At 47.8% G+C, this 20,247-nt stretch overlaps 1 long non-coding RNA gene across 1 annotated transcript in view; it reads right to left on the reverse strand.

Annotated features, from left to right (window-relative positions):
* The window catches only part of LOC146345007 (uncharacterized), a 36,567-nt gene extending 36,282 nt beyond the window's left edge, over nt 1-285 (reverse strand). Inside the window, exon 1 of the long non-coding RNA XR_014792397.1 lies at nt 190-285. This is a non-coding gene — a long non-coding RNA (uncharacterized LOC146345007). The remainder of the gene's footprint in view (nt 1-189) is intronic.
* Between the last annotated feature and the right edge of the window lie 19,962 nt (nt 286-20,247).

The following is a 20,247-nucleotide window of genomic DNA, read 5'->3' on the forward strand; positions in this document are numbered from 1 at the left end:
GATCCTTTACCTGATTAGATTGTGCCATTGCCAGGGCCCTAGCATTGTTTTGCAGGGCCCACTACAAATTTGCAACATACGTTCCCACTCAAACACATACCATGCTCCTACCTCATACATGCAACCTCATGATTTATATTTATAAGCAGACATGGCAGAACGGTGTACATGAGCTAGCCATTTACTTACATATATTTCGGCCCTGTAAATTCAACCAGGAGCCCCTGTTCCCGGTGACCCTGGGATCAATTATACTACTGCTTTGAACCTCCCATCACATATCCCTCCTTCATACCTAGGTACAAGGAACTCTGGGACTGGTAGTTCTTGAGAAAGCATATCGCATAGGGAAGCACAAGTCTCTCTGTCTCAAACTACAAGTCTCAGTGTAACTCAGTTTAGTTTAACTAAGAGTTGTCCTAGAGAAGAGTCTGGGTCAGCAACTTGCTGTTCAGAATGTATCTTGTTGTGCTCTAACACTGCTTCTCCAATTGGCCCCAGCAAATCTTAACAAGATCTAGACAATAGGTGCCAATATAGGTAAATAAATTTCCATAAATATCCTCATAAATAGCATGTTCCCCCCTTGCCCACCCCCCCTACCCACACAGATTCACAGTAATGGAGTTGCAGCCTGCATCCGGTCTCTCCCACCCCACCTATTTAGCTCACTTTTGACTAGCCAGGCCCCTGTGGTAGCCATTATGTGACTAGCCACATCCTCCACAGGAGCCATTTTGTGGTGGTGCCCACAGCATTTTATCAAATTCCCAAATCTGCCCACGGGTCCAAGATGTTTGGGGACCCCTGTATTGATGGGGAAAATTCAGCATATTATTAACTCTCAACTTAAATCAACGGGACTTGCTTCCTACTAAGGTTGGGACACTTACTTGGAAATAAGTAAGTTCCGCTGAACTCACTGGGACTTACTCCTGCATACATTTTTGTATTGTATTGTGTATAGTTTTATTTTTACTTTGTCAGCTACCCTGGAAATGCACATATAAATATATTTAGCAAACAAACATCTTTTGGATCATACTGCATTTGTGCTAAGATCAGGGGTTTGATCCAGCCGAGTAGCTGAACAGCTCAATCCTATGCATGTATAATTGGAAGGATATCCCATAGGTTGGCCACTTATGCATCTCCCCCAAAAGAGGAATATGCATGTTCACTCAGAAGTATATCTGATGAGGTGGCCACCTATGCAAAGGCAAAAAAGAGAGGAATTTGGGGTGGGGTGCAAAAAATATTCACGTGTGGTGATTTATGCCAGTTTAGTGGGTAAGACTGTGACCAGGTGACCTATGGGACTGCTCAATTTGCTGTCCAAGTGCTAAGCGATGGAGGCTGGTGGCTCTGAATTTTGGTGGGGCTGTAAATCCATTCTGGGTTTCAGTCATAACCAGCCAAAATAGGTTCAGCACGTCGGACAGCTCCTTTAGAGTTCCAACTGCGGAGTGTGTTGCAGATGGAGTGAGCTAGAGCCTCACCTGGGATCAGACTAGCTCTGGGAAGAGGCTCATAGACACCTTTGGTGTCTGCCGTGTGTGGCGGGGCAGACACCAAAGGGGGTTGCCCCTCTGCGTTGCCACTTGGGGGAGCCACGTGGGGGAGGGCATCTCCCCTGTTGAAAAAGAATGTTACAGGGCTCCTGTGTGAGAGAGGCCTGTGACCCTGACCTAGGGTGAGAGCCTGGGTGGGGAAAGTTGTGGCATATGGGGTCCCCCCTGAGTGAGAGTCAGGGGTGGAGAAAGATGGGATTAGAGGTTACAAGTGCCATCCAACTGGGAGTGGGAGTCTGCCCTAACTTGTCACCATTGTTCCTCAGACATTTTCCCCCTTCTTTTTCCTTCTTTGCTTTCTCCCCCGCCTCCCTTGCTACTTTCTGGGGAAGGATTGGTTATGAGCCAGGATGTGTCAGGGTGGGAGGTAGAGGGTGCCCCCATAACCATTGTCATGGGTAAGCGAAGGTATGGTATGATAGGGAGAAAATGTCATCAGAGTTGTGAAGGGCCTAGATGTCTACAAGCCATTCCCCTTTCTGATCCCCTCCCCATCCATCTCCCAGGCTTCTGCACTCTCTGGCCTGGTTGTGGTGTTGGTGAATGCCAGGTCAGTTTGCAATAACACCTCACTCATCTGTGATATGATCATAGATCTGATCATGGATGAGGGATCTGACCTGGCATGCATCACAGAGACCTGGGTGAGTGAGCTGGGCAGTGTAAGCATAACCCAGCTCTGCCCACCTGGTTACTCGGTGCAGCACCAACCCGGACTAGAGGGCTGGGGGTTGGGGGGAGTCGCCATGATCCATAAAAGCTCAGTCTCACTCAGCAGGAAATCCCTCAGCCCTGGGATAGGCTGTGAGGGCCTGTACCTTGCCTTGGGCCAAAGAGACAGATTGGGGATACTATTGGTGTACCGCCCATGCTGCTACCCAATGGATTCCCTGACCGAGCTGGCTGAGGCAGTCTCTGGTGTGGTGTTGGAAAACCCTAGGACTCTGGTCAATGTTTATGCTGTTGTTGTTCAGTCGTTCAGTCGTGTCCGACTCTTCGTGACCCCATGGACCATAGCACGCCAGGCCTTCCTGTCCTGCGCTCTCTCCCGGAGCGTGCTCAAGTTCATATTCATTGCATCCGTGATGCTATCTAGCCATCTCATCCTCTGCCGTCCCCTTCTCCTTTTGCCTTCAGTCTTTCCCAGCATCAGGGTCTTTTCCAGGGAGTTTTCTCTTCGCATTAGGTGGCCAAAATATTGGAGCTTCAGCTTCATTATCTGTCCTTCCAATGAGCAGTCAGGGTTGATTTCCTTTAGGATGGACTGATTTGACCTCCTTGCAGTCCAGGGCACTCGTAAGAGTCTTCTCCAGCACCACAGTTCGAAAGCATCAATTCTTCGGCGCTCAGCCTTCCTTATAGTCCAGCTCTCACCCTTACCTTGTTCCATTGTGGGGCTTCCACGGTGGGGGGGAGGTGTTCCGTCCATCCCCCCAGAATCCTCCCTAGCTGGCTCCACTCCGCGGTGACTCTGTGGAGCCGCCGGCCAGGGCCAGCTGCAGCCGGACTTCTGGCTGCTGCTGGGCTGCTGCGGCCACAAATGGTGGCCGCTGCGCCGGCCGCCAGTTGCATCCCTGCCAATCTGTGATAGGCTACATAAGTATTTACGTAGCCTATCACAGCAAAAGGCAGGGAAGCAAATAGCGGCCGCTACTCCATTTGTGTGCCTGCCTTTTGCTGTAGCCTATTATGGCAAAGAGCAGGGGTGCAAAAGGCATAGTGGCCGCCAGTTGCACCCCTGCTCTTTGCCGTGATAGGCTACATAAGTATTTATGTAGCCTATCATGGCCTAATGCAGGCACGCAATTGGCGACCACTATGACGGCCACCATTTGCGGCCACAGCAGCCCAGCAGCGGCTGGAAGACAAGCCAGAGTCGCCGCCACATCCGCCACCGCCGCCACATCTGCCACCACATCCGCTGCCAGGTAGGTCCGTCCCGGGGGGGAGATTTCAGGGGGTGGCGGGGGGGAAGGCTGTTCTGTCACGGACTCCGGGGGAATCTTTGGAATCCAGCCTCACTGGAGTCTGTGGCGGATTTCTCCAACATCCCTAACCTTAACAGCTCAGGACTTCATGTCCTCCATGACAAACATCGGGCCGTCTCAGTTTGTCATCAGTCCAACACATAGGGTAGGGCATCCCCTTGACTCGGTCTTTGCCTCTGGGCATGAGTGGTGGTGGTCTGGATATTGGTGGGGTGGAAATTACCCTGTTGTCATGGTCAGACCACTTCCTGGTGAAAATTGGTCTCACGATGCCAGTCCCTCCCTGCAGGGATGGGGGAACCCATTAAGATGGTCCGCCCCAGAGACTTATGGAATCCTAGTGATTCCTCAGTGCTCTGGGGGATTTTTCAGTAGCCAGTGCTGGTGATTCTTTCAAGGCCCTTGTAGCACCACAGGTCACCATCCTGTCCCCAAAGTTGGAGCAGTCATCAGGAGATTTGGGGAAGGTGTCACCAGAAATAGACACCCAGCTCTATTTCTCTGTGATAACTGAATCGGGAGAGGCTGTGCAAGTTCTAAACTGGTGCCTAGATACAGTTATGGCTCGGATGAGGGCCAATAAGCAGAAGCTGAATCCTGATAAGACAGATACCCTATGGGTTGGCAGATCCCAGTCTGGGAAGTGGGGTGTTTACCTGTTGCAGATGGCATTGCGCTCCCTCTGAAGTAGCAGGTGCATAGTTTGGGGGTGCTCCTGGATCCATCTTTGTCACTGGAGGCCCAGGTGGCCTCAGTGGCCAGGAGTGCCCATTACCAACTTCAGTTGGTACACCAACTACATCTATTCCTGGATACGGATAGCCTAACCACAGTGATCCATGCACTGGTAAGCTCACGATTAGACTACTGCAATATGCTCTATGCCCTCATGCGTGGTTCAGAAGTTGCAGCTAGTGCAGAATGCAGCACCTAGGATGCTTACTGGGAAACCTAGCTATCCCCATGTAACACCTGTGTTAAAAGAACTGCACTGACTGTCTATTAGCTACTGAGCCAGGTTATGTTACTGTCATACAAAGTCCTAAACAACTTGGGACCAGAATACCTAGCAGACCGCCTTCCTTTATACATTCCACGGTGACCTTTAAGATCAGCAGAGGAGGACTTGCCGGTCATTCCAAAATGAACGGAATGTTGCCATGAAACACCTTCTCTGTAGCAGCGCCCACCATCTGGAAAATCCTCCCTCATGTAGTTCAAGAGGCAGAAAATGCGACATCTAAACACCTCCTGAAAACACACTTGTTTGCCCAGGCTTTCCCTGGGCTGTAAGTAAATTAATTATGCTGCTCCATTTTACTGCTCCTTGATTTTTTTACTGTAGGTGGAAGTGTTTTTAATTCTGTGTTTTAATGTTGTGTTTTTAATACTGTATTTTAATATTGTGAACTGTGGAAAATAACTAAGGCAAAGCCATGTTGTCTCGGCTTCTTCGTGCCTACAGTCAGGGCCAGAAATATTGGAACAAGGATAACTGTTTTGGAAATTGGCCTCCGTACACCACCACATTGAAGTTGAAAGGAAACACACCCAGATGAGAGTGAAGTCAGGACTTTCAGATGTAATTCAAGGGGTTGGACAAAAGTGGGGCACTAACAATTCAGGAAGGACAGCCAGTGGCATACACACACACCCATCGTTGGGGGCTCATAAGTAGTGGAACAAACCAACATCATTTCAAACTTAAGGATCACCTTTTATACCTGGATGAAAATCCTTTGCAGTCAATGACTGCCTGAAGTCTGGAACCCATGGACATGACCAAATGCTGAGTTTCCTCCCTCGAGATGCTTTACCAGGCCTTTACTGCAGCTTCCTTCAGCTGCTGCTTGTTTGTGGGTCTTTCTGCCTTCAGTCCTGTCTTCAGTAAGTTAAAAGCATGCACTATTGGGTTGAGATCAGGTGACTGACTTGGCCATTGAAGAACATCTCACATCTTTGCCTTGAGAAACTCTTGGGTAGCTTTTGCTGTATGTTTTGGGTCATTATCCATCTGCAATATGAAGCGGCATCCTATCAGTTTGGCAGCATTCGGCTGAATCTGAGCAGAAAGTATAGCCCTATACACTTCAGAATTCAACCTGCTGCTTTTATCAGCAGTTAAGTCATCAGTAAACACCAGTGACCCAGTTCCATTGGCAGCCATACATGCCCATGCCATAACACTGCCTCCACCATGTTTGACAGATGATGCGGTACGCTTTGGATCATGAGCTGCTCCTTTCCTTCTCCATACTTTTCTCATCCCATCATTCTGGTATAAGTTAATCTTGGTTTCATCAGTCCAAAGAATCTTATTCCAGAACTGGGCAGGCTTTCTTAGGTGTTTGCTGGCAAAAGCTAATCTGGCCTGTCTGTTCTTGAGCGTTACCAGTGGTTTGCACCTTGTTGTGAAGCCTCTGTATTTACATTCATAAAGCTGTCTCTTGACTGGAGATGTTGACAATGACATGCCTACCTCCTCAAGAGCATTCTTGACCTGGCTAGATGTTGTAAAAGGGTTCCTCTTCACCATGAGCAGAATTCTGCAGTCATCCCCTGTAGTTGTCTTCCGTGGTCTTCCAGGCCTTTTGCTGTTGCTGAGCTTGCCAGTTAATGCCTTCTTTTTCAGGATGTTCCACACTGTTGTATTGGCCACTCCCAATGTTTTTGCTATCTCTCTGATGGGTTTATTTTGTTTCCTCAGCCTAATGATGGCCTCCTTCACTCGCATGGACACCTCTTTGGACCTCATGTTGGGAGTTCCAGTGAACAGCTACCAAATGCAAATGTAACACTCAGAACCACCTCCAGGCCTTTTATCTGCTTGATTGGTCATGGGGTACCCAGGAAACAGGCCACACCTGGCCATGCAGCTGCTTGTTGGCCATTCGTTCCATTACTTATGAGCCACCAACAATGGGTGTGTGTGTGTATGCCACTGGCTGTCCTTCCTGAATTGTTAGTGCCCCACTGTTGTCAAACCCCTTGAATTACAGCTGAAAGTCCTGACTTCGCTCCCATCTGGGTGTGTTTCCTTTCAACTTCAATGTGGTGGTGTATGGAGGCCAACTGCCAAAACAGTTATCCTTGTTCCAATATTTCTGGCCCTGACTTTATGTGGCAGATTCCGCAAAGGCCTAAAACCATTGTCTCTGTTTCTTCCATATTGAAGGAGAAACTGCTAGGGCAGTAGAGATAAGTTATCTTGTTGGCACAGCAACTCACCCCACGCCTGTGAATCATTGCTCTTCCAAAATAATTGGGTCATAAATCCTGAGAAAATTGCAGGACTCTCAGGGAGGAATGGGGGGGGGGGTTTCAGTAAAAGTTTAGTTGAAAATGACCAGACATGCGCACGAGGCTTGGTTGACGTCACTTATTTAGCCACACTATGATTATAAATGTAACTGGTGAGTGTTGATCTGCGCTGCCTCTGTGTTGACAGAGCTGCCTTCGTTGTACTCGAATAAACTCGAGTTGGATCTTACCCCCGTGTCCAGAGCTTAATTGGAGGGCAGCTGGGCACGGACCTCTAAGTCTAGTTTTGGACTTTTGCCACAATCTGGTGAGCCAGCCCGGAGGGCCCAGCTTTACAGTGCGATCACGCCCCACCTGGATGCCTGAACAACCCAGCCGGCACTAGGTGAGTTCACCTTGGGGTCTTCTTGAACGAGCGGGACAGGTGTGCTTCAAAACCAAGGCCAACTCCAAGTAGGGTAAGATTCACTGGTAAAAAAAAAGGTGAGACCCCCCTGGTTGGTTTCCTTTGTTTAAGGTGATGTCCATTAAGTATTGAAAGGTATATGCAGGACAGCCTTAACTGGCTGAAGGAGACAAAATGGGTGGAGGTCAGAGTGTCCCTACAGGGTCATCTCTAGATGTTATGCTCAAGCAGTGGAATACTCTGCCAAGCTTCGGCTATTGGGCGGTATAGAAATAAATAAATAAATAAATAAATAAAATAAATAAAAAGTGCTTGGTTCTGTTGTGCACAGAAAAATGGCCAGTTCCTAGTCACTCATGGCCACCCAAAGGATCCTTCAACCAAAACATCTTAAGAGATCTCTGCCTTGTTCTAGAGGACAGGGTGCCCGAAAACATGGATTATTGGTTTCTCTGGGCTGACATGGCTGAGAAAAGGCAGGCAAAAAGTAAAGCAGTGTCCTTTGCGAGCGTACCATCCGCACCGCCTCTGCCGCCTTGTCCACCGCCCCCCTACCCAGAGAACCAAGATCTGGCACCATCCCAAGGGATATATCCAGTTATAAACCAAATTCAAAGTGTCTGCACACAATTGGGCTGAACTGGTGGAGGGGGGAACCAGGGAGTAGCCCCCGTTCTCCAGCATTTTGTCAGAAGAATCCATACCCCCTTTAAACCAAAGGATCTGGTGCTGTGGGCAAAAAATAATGCAAAACTACATGAAGATCCAGAAGAATTTTTGGCTCAATTCAATACCATCATACATACTTACCACCCCACTCCCACTGAGTTGCGTCAGTTGTGTGGGCCATGGTTAACAGGGGCCCAAATGGCTGAATTGAAAAGGCACCTGACCAAGAGTTTGGCAGCCGAAGGAGGTCAAATAGGGGTTTTAAACGCCTACCCCGAGCCCTGTCCCCTGTTAAATCTGAATGATGCAGCCAATTGGACAGTCATAACTCAGTAACAAGAATGGATGTTCTACAACAAATGGGTCAGAAAACTGTAAGCTGCTCTAAGGTGCAGGCTGTGACTCAAGAAAAATCAGAATCCCCTGCTGATTTCCTGGTTTGTTTGACTTGTGCTCTGCACATGTATGGGGGCATTGACCCTGATGAGGCAAGGCATGCTGCCCTGATCATAGGTATGTTTGTGGAGCAAGCTGTTCCTGATATTCAAAAGTATTTCAGGGAACACCAGCCAGGGTGGCCGAAAAATAGTGTGGCAAAGATGTTGGCAATAGCAAAGCATGTGTTTGATGGAAGGGAGGAGAAGGCGCAGAAGGAACAAAAGAAGGAGAAAGAGTTAGAGGCAAAGTTGTTGGTGGCAGCCATTATGGGAACAAGGTTCCCGGGATGTGGCTGAGGGAGCGGACAAGAGTGGTTGTGGACATGGTCAGGGAGGATGTGTCAGAGGAACAAGTGCAGGGACAAATGAGGGAGGAAAGAGAGGTGGTTATAACCGGGATGTGTGCCATTATTGCAAGCAACCTGGTCATTGGAAAATGAGTGTCCCCAGAAGGGAAATCAAAGGCAAGAAGGTCAGTGGACTGGACAGTGGCAAAGGCAAGGGCCTGCCACTTACCAGGGAGCAGAAAGTGTTGGAACATCAGAATGATGGGTAGAAGGTAGGGATGTATGAAAGTCAATTACCTTTTCGCAGCTTGGCTTTGCGGTGGGGGGGAGGCGCTTCGCTTCTCCCCCCGAAGTACAGGCGAGGGGAGGGAGGCGTCCCGCCTCGCCTGGCCGAAATTCAGGCCGGGGGGGGGAGGCGTCCCGCTTACCTGGCCGAAATTCAGGCCGGGGAGAAGCGCCCCGTCTCCCCAGCCGCGAAACAAAAAGTAAAAAAAAAAAGACCCCGTGATAGGCTACATGACGATTTACGTAGCCTATCACGGCTAGATTTCCAAAGTCAGCCATGATAGGCTACATAAATCGTCACGTAGCCTATCACGGGTGACTTTGGGGGGGAAAAAAAAGCGCATACGCAAATGGCGGTGCCCATGGGGTGCCGCCATTTGCGTTCCTTATTTTGGCACGTCTAGTCTACGTAAAGATTTACGCAGACTACGGCGAAAATAAGGGCAACGCAAATAGCGTGCCAAAATAGACGTGCCAAAATAAGGAATGCAAATGGCGGCGCCCAATGGGCGCGGCCATTTGCGTACGCGCTTTTTTTTTTCCAAAGTCACTCGTGATAGGCTACGTGATGATTTACGTAGCCTATCACGGCTGACTTTGGAAATCTAGCCGTGATAGGCTACGTAAATCGTTACGTACCTATCACGGGTGTTTGGTTTTTTTTTTACTTTAGTTTTTTTTTTTTGCAATGGCGGTGGCGGCAGCCGGTCGGGAGACCAGCCGCTGCCCCTGCCTGTGACGAAACACCGCCGAAACGCTGCTGGGACCCGCCGCCGAGAGGGACATTCGCCGAAGGTAAGTCCCGACCCGGGGGGGGGGCGGGGGGCCGGCGGAGAATTTCCCAACCAACTTCGGCGGGCCGAATGCATCGGCGCTCGGCCTCCCGAAGATTCGGGGAGAAATTCTCCGCCATCCCTAGTAGAAGGAGATCTAGAGTTGGTTGGTAGCGAGAGTGAGAGACAAACCCCAAACAGCTGAAAATTGAAATTGACAAAACCTTTTCTGACCCTTAACATAAATGGGAAACCTTATGACTGTCTTCTTGACATGCTAAATAAAATCACCTTACCCCTTTCTGGTTCCAGAGAAAGTGTCATGGGAATTGATGGAAAGTGATCCACTGTTACAGTTAAGATTGGCCCTTTTGCAGCAGATCATTCCTTCCTGATGATGTCAAAAAGCCCAGTAAACCTCTTGGGAAGGGACCTGCTAGCAAAGTTAAATGCTTCTATCAGTTGCAGCCGAGATGGGCTCTATGTCACCCTGCCTTCCTCCAATGTCATGGCTTTTTTAGAGGAGGCCAGTCCCCCAACAGACGCAGATCTGCTGGAAGAGCTCAGAGGGCTGCCATCTGAGTACTGGGCAGAGGATTCGGGTGAAGTTGGTCTGCTAAAATCTGCAGCTCCTGTAAAAATTACCGTCCATACTGACATGGCCCCCCCACGGGTGAAGCAATATCCCATGTCATTGGAAGCCAGAGAATGCATTGGAAAACTAATTGAAAAACTCTTAAAACAAGGTGTCTTAGTACAATGATCTTCGCCATGTAACACCCCAATTCTGGCTGTCAAAAAGAGGGGGGAGCCAGGACAGCCCCCCCCCAGTTACCACATGGTGCAAGGCCTCAGGCTAATCAATAAATCTGTGATCCCAAGACATAATGTTGTCCCGAATCCCGCCACCATAATGTGCAGCATCCTTGCAAGTGCACGGGTATATACAGTGTTAGACCCAAGTTCAGCTTTTTTTAGCATCCCAGTTCACAAAGACTCACAATATCTCTTTGCATTTACATGGGAGTCAGGGGGCCGAATCCCAAAGCAGGTCTAATATGAATTTACCCAATTAAGTCAAGGTTATGTTGAAAGTGCCAGTCTTTTCACGCAAATTGTCCACCAAGACATCCAGGGAATTCAATTGCCAAAGAATTCAACTTTAGTGGTTTACATTGATGATATTTTACTCTGTGCATGCTCAGAGGAATAGTGTAAAATTGATTCGGTCATATTGGTTAATGCCTTAGGGCAGAGCTTTCCAAACTTTTTGTGTTGGTGACACACTTTTTAGACATGCATCATTTTGTGACACGGTAACTCAGTTTTACTAGCAAACCAGAGGTTAAACTAACCCGTTATAAGAGATATGGACACATACATAAATTGTAATAACGAAATGTATGGGGATACAACATATCTCATGAAAACCTTTCATTTATATTTTTAAAAATATATGATTTGTAAGATAATAACATACATTGTTGTCATTTATGAGTAACAGTATGTAAATATGTGCAAGAATTTTAAAAAGTTGAATAACACCAATAACTACTTACCATTTTAATGGGATGTATGAGGTTGATGGGATGAACAAAGCTTTTCAATATTTGGTGGAATATTAGATAAAGACACTCGCATTTCATCATCAAGCATTTTTAAGCTTCCACGTTTCAGTGTCTTTAAGTTTGCCATCGTTGAAAAGGATACTTTACAAATGTATGTAGTACAAAACTGCAGAAGAATTTTTAATGCTTTTTTAGCTATGTTTGGATGCATTTTTGAAATGTGAATCCAAAAGCTGTCAAAGTCACCCTGTTCATGCATCATTAACAGATTTCGATCATTTTTTATGTCAGCTAATTCTTCTTCAATAAGTGAAAAATTCCTCATTGCAGTTGAAAGAAATGGATTTCTGATCCAATCATAGTCTTGGATTTCAACATTTGGGAAGTAATGATGAACTTTCTCTCCAAGCAATGTTAAATGGTCAACAATTAGCAAGCTGATATCACATTTTAGCTGGCACTCAGCAGTTTTGGAAAACATTTCAAAATTTCCTTCTTTCACTTTCCTTTTCCAAATTGCTATTTTGTCTCTCATAGCACAAATTTTATCTACCGCTGTTAAGATATTTTCACCTTTTCCTCGCATACTGGTGTTTATTTTATTCAAATGTTCAAATATGTCAGCAAGATATGCCAATTTTGTGCACCAAAGTTTGCTTTGAATTAGATCGCAGAATTCATTCTGCTGATTTTCCTCAAAAAGTTTAAGCATCATTTCCCTCAATTCATATACACGACAAAGCACTCGACCTCTTGAGAGCCAACGAACTTCTGTGTGTAGTAGAAGCTTTTTAAACCTTGCCCCCATGTCTTCACAAATATGAGCAAATAATCTTGATTGAAGAGGTCTACTTTTAATGTAATTGACCATTTGAACCACTTTGTCCAAAACTTTTCTTAATTCATTTCCAATGGTTTGCGCAACTAGTGCTTCGCGATGTAAAAAGCAATGAGTAATTATAATATTTTCATTCTCTTTCTTTGCTAAAGCTATAAAATTTTTGTTGAACCAACCACTGAGGGTGCGCCATCTGTGCATATTCCTACACAATTTAACCATTGCAAATTATTTTCCTTCATGAAGCAATCAAAAGTTTTAAATATATCTTCACCTCTAGTTCTCATTGGAAGTTCTAGACAACACAAGAATTGCTCAATAATTCTGTCAGTATGAATGAAGCGTATAAAAACCAATAATTGTGCTAACCCACTGACATCTGTTGCTTCATCTAATTGCAATGTAAAGATCATATTATCGTCTTGAAAAATATCCTTCATTTGCTGCTTAATGTCATCAGACATGTCTTGAATACGTCTTCCGATTGTGTTATCTGCCAAAGGGATTTTATTAACTTCTATCTCAAATTCGGGCCCAAACATTGTTTGAACAATAGCACAGCAAGATTCCTTTATGGTGGTGTCGGCAATAGTGTGTGGGTCCTTGTTTCTGGCAATTATTTGAGCAACCAAGTAACTTGCCTTTTGAGCTTTCTCTGATGTCTTCATTCTCTTTGTGAATGATGCAGACTGCTTCTTTATAGATTTTGAAAGCTCAATAAAGTATCCTACTGGTTTTTCTGACAAATGACAGTGTTTTGAGGTAAAATGACACTTTAATTTATTTGGTACCATACTTTCATGTTTTCAGTGCTTATCTTTCTCTGTTTTTTCTTATGAAAATAACAGCACCTGCGCTCCACTCCCACAGCGATAAAGTGAGATAAAGATAGGAATCAGGACCAAGAGAAAATGTGAAAAATAAACAAAATTAACTAAAGTATTTACAATACATATTAGGACGCATAGGCCCAGGTAGGAGCTCAGCTGCAAAAACACATGAAGTAGAGAAGCAAAAGTCCAACAAAAATGGTGTAAATATATATGTCTCACTACAAGGCTATACTGCTGTAAATATTTGCAATGCCTATGTCCAGAGTCCAGTTCCAGCACTCTCCAGTGGTACACTGCCAGTGGGTGGTTAATCCACAATTACAGCAGAGTAAAAATAAAAATAAATGGCAGAAATCAACTGAGCTCCGTTCCGACTGGCCAAGATGGTGGACGTCCCGCTCGGTGCAGTCCCAGGTGGCATTTCCACCTGTGTGGTACTTTGGCCAGAAGTCCACGAAGGGCACGCCCGAAACCACGCAGGGCTGGTGGCCACTGCCAGTTCTCCACGCTGGTGTCGGCCGAGCTCTGCTCCCAGGGCAGTGCCTCCCTTCCCCTCTCTTCACCCCGCGCCTCTACCTTTCTGGGGAGCACAGGCTCGAAGCTCCTCGCCTGCACAGCGCAGCCCTCCCTGCTCTGGGGGCGTCCAGCAGGCCGTTGTTCTCCCCGCTGCCCTGCAGCCGCACCGAGGACGTGGGGAAGCCACTCGCCCGAGCTGATTGCAAATTGCTCGACTAATTGCTCTGCTAACTTGGAATTCTCCACACTCCTCGTGCAGCCAGCGTTTCCACACTCCTCGTGCAGCCAGCGTTACCACACTCCTTGCCGTACCGCTCCAACACCGCCAATCACGTGCGTCCTGCATCAAGACACCACGTGATCCTAAAGCAGCTAATGTTAAAGAACCTAAGCCTTAGCAGCTAAGCTGCTTTAATATTAGCTGCTTTAGGAAGTTCCGGGGGAGGGACCAAGCGAAGCAAACGTGAGTAAGGGAACTCCGCGGTGCCCTTCCTCACAATTTTCGCGCGACACACCTACACACTGCCGGCGACACACTAATGTGTCGCGACACAGAGTTTGGAAAGCTCTGCCTTAGGGGAAAGAGGACATAAAATTGCAAAGAGGAAGTTGCGGCAGTATAAGTCTGAGGTTGAATATCTGGGACACATTCTGTCTTGTGGAACTAGAAAATTATCTTGTAAACCTGTGCGTGCCATTACGAAAATGAATGCCCCATCTACTAAAACTCAGGTCAGAGCCCTGTTGGGCATGTTGGGGTATTGCAGAGCTTGTATCCCTAGCTTCTCTGAAATTGTGAAGCCATGGTTAGAGAAGACAAAGGCTGCAGCCCCAGAGGAGTGTGAATGGACGAACCTTGACTCCCAGGCTTGGGAACAAGTAAAGACTGTCCTTGTAGCCGCTCCACCTTTGGGTCTCCAAGATTATATTAATCCTTTTATTCTATTTGTACATGAGAAATGTGGTGAAGCTTCTGGGGTTCTCTGTCAAAATTTTGGACCTCATAGGAGGCCAGTAGGGTATTACTCTGGACAATTAGACAGCACTGCGAAAGGCTATGCGTCTTGTTTGAGGACTGTTGCAGCAGCGGCACTCATTGTTGAAAAAGTCCAAGACGTTGTACTTGGTCACCCTTTGCAACTATGGGTGCCCCATGCAGTATCTCTTTTGTTAACCCAGCGGAATACCCAGCATTTTTCCAATGCCCATTACACCAAATAAGAGACTTTGTTGCTCCAAACTCCAGAATTAACTATTTTACGGTGAAATGTGTTAAACCCCGCAACTCTTATGCCTGAGCAAGATCCAGATCTCCCACATGACTGTAAAGCACTTATTCATGAAACGCAAATGCCTAGAGATGATCTGAAGGACACACCTTTGCAACGTTCTTAATTCATTTGGTTTGTTAATGGGTCTTCCAGGCCGGTGGATGGAATCCGTAAGACAGGCTATGCAGTAGTGTCAAACACAGAAGTAATTGACTCTGGACCCCTGCCAGGAAATAAAAGTGCACAAGCCGCAGAACTGACTGCTTTAGCCAGAGCTTGTGAAAAAGCAGGAGAGAGATTTCTGACCGTTTACACTGACTCTAACATGCCTTTGGAGTTTGTCATGCTACAGATGCCCTATGGAAAGAGCGAGGATTCTTCACAGCAGCGGGGAAGCCAATTTCCAACGGTCCTGAAATCGACAGGCTGCTGATCGCAATCCATTTGCCTCAAGAATTTAGCAGTAGTACATTGCAAAGCTCACAGGACTGGTAATGACCCTGTCACCCAAGGGAATGCCAAGGCAGATATGGAGGCGAAATCAGCCGCCCTTCGTCCACTGCCTCCTGAACACCACCTCTGCACTGTGATACCAGCCCCACCCTTATTGACGTGGTGGGAACTTGCCAGTGCAGAGGAGAAGAAAGTGTGGCAAGCAGCCAGAGCTACACAAGATAGAAATGGAGCCTGGGCTGTCCCAGATGGTAGGCTTATTTTACCAAAAGCAGGTCTAAGGCCAGTATTTCAACAGCACCACAGCCAGGGGCATGTGGGTAGTGCTGGGTTGGCAAAGGGAATTTGCAGAGGATGGTTTGCCCCAGGTATACATCAAATGGCTAAGCGGGTGGTTTCTGCCTGGCCTCAGTGTGTGAAGGAGAATGCAAAAGTGATACCGCCTGGGCCCCAAGGCGGAAGACCATGGGTACAACTGCCATTTGAGTCCATTCAGATTGATTTCGCTCATTTGCCTAAAACACAGGGATTCTAGTGGCTGTTAGTCATTGTAGATACATTATCGGGATGAGTGGAGGCTTTCCCCTGCAGGAAAGCCACAGCCCTAGAGGTGGGGAAACATTTAATGAAGGACATTGTCCCGAAATTTGGCCCGCCTCGGTGTGTGTTCTCAGATGCGGGATCACATTTCACTGCTGCACTAACACAGGCCCTGTCAAAGTGTTTAGGGGTCATGTGGCATTTCCACCCCCGCTACCACCCCCAAAGCGCTGGGCAAGTAGAAAGAATGAACGCCACTCTTAAAAGGAGGCTGGCTAAGATATGCAAAACTTCCCACCTCACCTGGCCTACTGCACTTCCTCTAGCCTTACTATCAGTAAGAACCACCCCACGACAGCCCATCGGTCTGTCTCCTTACAAGATTTTATCTGGAAGGCCTCCACCAATTGGCCGAGAATGGGCTGTTCCTCATGTTACACTGCTAGGAGGGGATGAAGATTTAACTGCTTATATTATTCAGCTCCAGGGCCAGTTTCAGCATATCCGCAGACATGTGGGTGACGTGCAACCACTACCACTTGATGTGCCAGCTCATCCATTCCTACCCGGAGACAAGGTCTACATTCACGCATGGACAGCCAAAGGCCTCCCGGAACACTGGACTGGTCCCCATCTTGTGTTGCTGACCACTCACACAGCAGTAAAGGTGAATGGAAAGTCCGCTTGGATCCACTAAACCCATTGCTCAAAGTGTCCATCAAAAGGCTCTTCTGATCCTACACTTGCAGGAGGGAGTGAAGGTGAGGACCATGCACAGCAGGGGAACAGCACCGCTAGCCTTTCTCTGGACCCTGTGGACGAAGCAAGGCCAGAAGTAGAATCAGAGGAGGCTCGTCATGCAAGTACAGACTAGGGATGGCGGAGAATTCCGCCACGGACTCCAATGAGGCTGGATTCTTTAGAATCCGGCCCCCTGGAGTCCATGGCGGAACGGACCACTCCCCTCCGCCACCCCGTGAAATTCTCCCCAGACAGACTCTACCTGCCGCCGGCCGGTCCGGGCCGGTCCGGGCCGGTCCGTCTGCTGCCATCCGCTGCCCTGGTCTGCGGCCGCAAATGGTGTTCGGCGTAGCAGACGCCATTTGCGTCCCTGCTTTAACCGTGATAGGCTACGTATAGATTTACCTAGCCTATCACGGCAAAGAGCAGGGACGCAAATGGTGTCTGCTACACCATTTGCGTAGCTGTTTTCGTAAAAAAATATTTACATAGCCTATCATGGCTAAAGCAGGGACGCAAATGGCATAGCAGACACCATTTGCGTCCCTGCTCTTTGTCGTGATAGGCTATATAAATATTTATGTAGCCTATCACGGCTAAAGCAGGGACGCCGCAGACCTGCAGTGGACGGAAGTCTGTCTGTGGACGGGCCTGGCTGGTGGCTCCGCGGACTTGCCGTGGAGTGGAGCCAGCCAGGGAGGATTCCAGGGGGAGGGACGGATCGCCTCCCCCCCACCGCAGATGCCCTGGACCGGAACGGTGGGTGGGGTTCGTACACCCCTAGTACTGACCTGTCTGACTTTTCACAACTCACACATGCAGTGAACCATTGGGAAGCTGCACACACCCCACCGTCTGACAGAGCTTGGTCAGCTCTGCCAGACTATCTGAGGGTCCACCCACAACCTCAGTGGGTGATTGAACATTATAACCAGCAGGATCAACCTTTAAAATTTAAAATCAAAAGAAAGTAATGAAAATTGATCCTATGTGGTGATACTGGGCAATAGAGCCAGTGTGGTGTAGTGGCAAGAGTGTTGGACTAGGAGCTGGGAGATCTGGGTTCTAGTCCCCACTCGGCCATGGAAGCTCATTGGGTGACTTTGGGCCAGTCACAGACTCTCAGCCCAACCCACCTCACAGGGTTGTTGTTGTGGGGATAAAATGGAGAGGAGGAGGATAATGTAAACCACCTTGGGTTCCTTGCAAGAGGAAAAAAGGCGGGGTATAAATGCAATAGATAGATAGACAGATAGATAGATAGTTGAATTTGGGTTGCTAGCAGGGTTAAGCGTTACAGTGTGCATGTTAGAGAAGAGCTTGCATTGGCAGAATGTTTGGACGTGTTGTTTTAATCTACCTTCTGTCTTCTTGTATAGTCCTTGTGAGCCAGTATTACAGACTGATCCTTTCCAAGTAGCGTTCTGAGTACTTTCAGACTGTTGGATTTGTTTAGCGGCCTCTAAGGCTACCTTGGCTCCAATGCCCTGGGAGGCCAAACCTTTGAGTGCAGCTAACTTGGCAAGCCCCCTGGTTCCTTTGAAGTCAGATAACAGCACTTGGAAGGATTTGGGGTTTCCAAATGCTCACACATGGTGGTCTGTCATTCCTACATTGGGACCATTCTGTTTTAATAGCACCCGTAAAGATGGACCGTTTTTGGGTACGTCCAGCTGTCTTTGGACCCAAACCTGGGTTAATGAGTATTCCCACCTAAATCGTACCGAATATAGTAACACATGGATTAAAACACACATACTCACATACACAAATACTGACAGCAGTGCATTATCCTCACCCAAGTGGGTGCCATGTAAAACATTTCCAGGAAAAATTCACACGCACAAAGTCCAGCCCTATTGCGGTGTATCCAGCAACACATACGGAACCAGGGAATATAGACAGTTTAATCTGGTTACCGGGGTGCACAACACTATCTACAAAAGTCAGGGTTGGATGCACCTAAATGGTACCTTCGTGGTAGGATTTCCCAACGTCTGTGCACCATGGAACAGGAGGATTGAGTCATGATACATCTCTTGTGAGGATACTGATTCTGTAACATTGACTAAAAGATGTTCCTGTGGGTCAAAAACTTTAAAATGCATAATTCCACCACTGGAAGGATACTACACTGATGGTGACCCAGTACCCTCTGCTCATGAAGCATCATGGCTAGGTCCCTTTAAGAATGGAAAAGATGCCAAAGCTGGCCATTATTTTATATCTGGGAAAGATTGAAGGCAAAAGGAGAAGGGGACGGCAGAGGATGAGATGGCTAGATAGCATCACTGATGCAAAGAATATGAAACTTGAGCACACTCCGGGAGAGAGCAGAGGACAGGAAGGCCTGGCGTGCTATGGTCCATGGGGTCACGAAGAGTCGGACATGACTTAACGACTGAACAGCAACCGAGCTTATCCAGCTCTCCCCTCTAAGTGGTCTGGGATCTGTTATGTTGGAATCATACATCCACCATTTCGACTTTTACCTGGGAACAGCCATATCATCCCACTTACACAGAATTGGAAAGAAGGAAGACAGATGCCAGTAAAGGCATGCTCAATGAAACTCAGAAATGGGGAAATTACCTATGGCTGGCCAAAAGAATTCTTGCTTATTATGGTCCTGCTGCCTGTCCTTTGACATTTTCATCCTCTGTAAAGCAGGACACAGGATGGCCACTGTAATGTCACATTGGGGGCTTACTCCCCAGGCAGTGCTCAAATTACTAAGCAGGGGACAGAAGCTGAAGCCAGTGTGTGTGAATGCCTATTTGCTGTAATGGACTAACAGTCATCTACATCTTTCTGAGAGAAATCTATAGAGATTGAAGATAATATCAGAAAACATTTTTGTATAGTATTGTTTATGGTTTTTAAATTTTTACTTTGTAGGCTGCCCTGGAAATGCATGTATAAGGAAGGGCGCAATCCTAACTAGATAGGCAGCTGCCTCCCAACTCAGAGGCGACTGCCTATCCAAAGCAAGGGAGGAGAGGCACGGGGGGGGGGGGATTGTTCCCTCTGCGCCTTTAGTGGCGGAGGGGCAGACTGTCTAGGACACATTGGATGTGTCATAGGCGCAGCTCCGCTCTCCCTCCCCCGGAATGCCCCCCGGAACGCCCCTTTTCAGTCACTCCGCATTCCTCTTCCGAATGCGGACGGGGCTTCTCCGCACCACCTCCGAGGCAGTGCGGATGAGCAGGGAGGTCAGCTTCCCAGGAACTGACCTCCGACAGTGGGCTCTGAAATGAGCATATCCTATGTCCCTCTAGACAGTGTCTAGCTGCCGTAGGATCGGTCCCTAAATATATTTAACACCCATATTTAAGATCATATTGCACTTGTGCTATGATCAAAGGTTGGATCCAGATGTAGTCATACTTAGGAGTAGACCGACTGAAATCCACAGGACTGAACTGCCCAACTTACATCCCATTGATTTTTATTTATTAAATTTTATTTATCAAATTTATTAATCGCCCATCTGGCTGGTCACCCAGTGGGTTTCAGTGGGTCTAGCCCAAGTGTGCCTAAATCTAGATCCGGCCCCACAGGCAGGCGGGTTTCCCTTCTGGGTTTCAGCCAGAACTGGTCGGAACGTCAACGGAGCTATCCCATTTGCTGAACCCACTCCTGGGCTAGGGGTCAGCACGTCGGAGAGCTCCTTTAGACCCAGAGCGGGTTCGCAGCCCCACTGACACCGGAGCCACCAGCCGGCGCTGCCCGTGGGCGTAGCTGGGGCCCGCGCGCGGGCGGGCGGGGCACGACCGCTTTGGTGACCCGGCGCCGCTCGCGGCCCTCTTC

The sequence above is a fragment of the Heloderma suspectum genome, chromosome 5 (assembly GCF_057233095.1).
Source record: "Heloderma suspectum isolate Gila_16-S chromosome 5, 16-S_ref, whole genome shotgun sequence".
Lineage (NCBI taxonomy): Eukaryota > Metazoa > Chordata > Lepidosauria > Squamata > Helodermatidae > Heloderma > Heloderma suspectum.